Consider the following 3,562-nt stretch of genomic DNA (forward strand, 5'->3'; position numbering starts at 1 on the left):
AGGAAACTGAGAAACATGAGTGTGATTTTAGGCCTTGTCTTTAGTTGTTTCCTTTAGAGTCTTCCATTCTGGACCTTACCCCAAGATCTGGCCCTTCACTTCCCTGTGAGCTCAAACCAACAGATGATCCTTATTTGCCAAATGTGTTAGGGTTGCACCTCCTACTCCTGGGCCTTCCGCACCATCTGTCGGGGCTTCAGACCAGGGTAATGAGCAGAACTGAAAGTCTTCCGGATTCACAACAAAAAATTTTATAAATAGACATTACTGTTTAGGAGTACATCAGTTTTATGTTTTTCACAGTTGTTACTGTAAATACCTTGTGCCTGTTAATGGATTATTTTATTCTAAAATATTTTGTCAAATGTGTATCAATCAAATTAAAAACAAAGGCTTTCATGTTAGCAACATATTCATGTGTGTTTTCTTTTGTGTAACTTTCATTGTGTGATACCAAATTCCATTATTCTTTCCTATTTCCACTTGTTTTTAGCATACTAACTTTCATACCTGGAGCAGCATTTTCTAAGCTCGGTTTTCTCCGAGTTCTGTGGTCAGGTAGGTTTAGGGAAACACTGTACAGTCATCCCTTGGTGTCCACAGGGAATCAGTTCCAGGACCCCCTGCAGGTACCAAAATGCAGGGATGCCCAAGTCTCTTATATAAAAGCCTGTAGTATTTGCATATAACCTACGCACGTCCTCCCATGTGCTTGAAATCCAGGGATGCCCAAGTCCCTTATATAAAAGCGTGTGGTATTTGCATATAACCGACACGTGTCCTCCCACGTGCTTCAAATCATCTCTACATTACAGTGCCTAGTACAATGTAAATGCTATATAAATAGTTGCCAGCAAGTGGCCAGTTCAAGTTTTGCTTTTTGGAACTTTCTGGAAATTTTTTTCTAATATTTCTGATCTGTGATTGGTTGGATGTGGAAACCAAGGATACAGAGGCCTGGCTACATTAGGCTCTCTGTATGAAAATTCTCATTAATCCACATTAGCCTATTAAAGGTCATTTAATCTCAGCGGTGGTCAATCCTGAGTGCTTCATTTAAACAATGGGAAGCATTTAGTGCCATAAGGACTCTGATACATAGCCAGGGTTGAGATACTGGCTTTCATCAAGGTGTTCCCAGACACTTGAACAAGGAGTGCTTTATTCATGGCATCCAAATGCATATGCCAATTGGGAATACAATGTTTAGATAATACTGGGAAGATCTTACAAGCTTCAGACCTGTCACTTCTTTGGAGAGCACAGTCTGGCAGGAAAGGTACTGGTTGATGGGATTGTTGGTTTATACTGGGCACCTTGACAACAAGCTTCCAGTTCTGGAGTTTGCTTCTAGGCTTGATGCCAGCAAGTAGGAGAGGTAAGATATCTTGGCTATATCCATCTTGTATACTGACTTGATTAAAATTATGGGTAGAAAAACAGGCCTCCAGTGCCCAGAAACCCTTTTGAAGCCTGCAATCAAATCAACCATGTTTGAGCATGTAACAACATGCAACAGATTCTTAGGACTTTACACTTTTTGGTGCAGACTTCTCACAGAGTCCTTCCTATATCTTTGCTCAAGAGGGAGCTAACTAGATCCTACGACTTGCCATCTCATGTTGGTTTTTTAATAATATTTTTATAAGATAGAGGATATTACGCTAGGGTAAGCACTGGTGATGCGTGTGTAGTTTTGGTATTAAGGCCTTAATTTTAGTTGACCAAACCATGATGTTCTTGGCTCACCTCAGTTGTGGCTTCCCACTTTTTTCTCCTTTTACCTCTAAGGTCAAGGGTTAGTTAGCTGTGCCCTTACTTTAGAACCTGTTTATGTTCTTTCTAATCGGTGGTAACTTTGCCTTCTATACAATAGCAACCCTCACTAATCAATATGACCCACTCTGTATCTTTTCATTTTCTTATTTACCTATGAAATTACAACTTTCTAATGAACTGTCCAGTGACTTTACGTAACATGAAAGGGAATAAAAATTACCGTACCATTTTTACATAACATTCATGGTCTTGATGCCATTATATTTTAGGTAGCCAACTTAGTTTTCATTAATTTGACTCTTGAGTACGTGAATTGTAATGTGTCTGTAGCAGATGCTGCTTTTGTTTTTAATATTGGTGTAGATTCCATAGCTTTGTCTTGGTTGAAGACAGACTGATGCTTAATCAAATCTGATCTGCAAGCATCACAAAATGAAGAAGGGTGCCTCTTTAAGGTGAATTACACCCTTAGATTAAAAAAAAAAAAAAACCCGGAAATTGTCTCCTTTCTCAATCTAGCTATTTCTGTTCACATGTAATTTTGATCATTCACTTCCTATTGCTGCTATACATTGCATGAAATTTTGTGGCTTGAAACAATGCAGATCTGCTTTCTTACAGTTACGAAGTTCACTGGGCTGAAGTCAAGGTGAGAGCAGGGCTGCATTCTTTCCTGGGGGCTCTAAAAGGAAATGCATTCCCTTTGCTTTTCCAGCTTCTAGAGGCCAGCTGCACTCTCCGCATGATTCCCTTCCTGCATCTGTGAGCTAGCACATAGCATCTCTGACCCTGCTTCTGTTATCACATGTTTCTCTGACTCTTTCCCTCATACACTTAAGGACCCGTGTGATTACATTGGGCCCCTAGATAATCTAGGATGATCTGTATTTTAAAGTCAGCTAATTCGCAACCTTAAATCTCTGACATAAAAACTACCACACTCACAGATTCTGGCAATCTTGTACTTTGGGGGCCATTCTGCGTTCCACACCCGAGCTTGAAAATAGGGGTTGTGATTCCTCTGCTTAGCCTATAGCAAGCCAGGTTGGGTTTCTTTGGCAACATGTCTGTTGCTACCGCCTCACTGGTCTAGGCCCTCATCGTTGGTGCAGTAGACTGCTCCATAGTCTGGGGCCTCCAGTATCAACCCCAGCCCACCCTTTACACACCAAAATAAGGTCTCCACAATACTGATTGTGTGTTGCGTTCTTTATACAAAATTACCCCTTAAGGTACAGTTACTTAAGGCCGTCCATTGTCGAACCACACCTTACTCAGTAACCTTCTCACCCCACCTCATGATACTTGGTCAGTCCTTCCTGTTAAAGTCCTACCCTTACTAAGCCTGGCACGGTTCTCTCCACCCTCCAAGTCTACTATTGCAAGACTACTTTTTTCATTTTATGAATTGAGAAAAAAAACCTATAGGACTGATTTGGACCTAATTTAGCGTTAATGCAACACGGGAATGCTATTTGTTGTTACAAATACCCCACACTGGATGCTACATTCAACCCTAAAACTGAAAATGCTGTTGGAATAAAATATGACATTTCAACCCCTTTGATCCTGATCAACTACCAGCTTAGTTGGATTGAGCATACTTTCAATTAACTTTGCTTCTAACACCCACTGATCTCTTGTAAATGTTTGCCATGGGCCACAAGGAGGATTAGATTAAGTGGATGGGAAGCCTACTAAATTCTTACTATATTTGTATAAATGGAAGAGTTCTAGGTAAAGTGAACAAAATTCTAACTTGAATCATAAAAACAGTCATGGC

Source organism: Hyperoodon ampullatus (genome assembly GCF_949752795.1).
Source record: "Hyperoodon ampullatus genome assembly, chromosome: 16".
Taxonomy (NCBI): Eukaryota; Metazoa; Chordata; class Mammalia; order Artiodactyla; family Ziphiidae; genus Hyperoodon; species Hyperoodon ampullatus.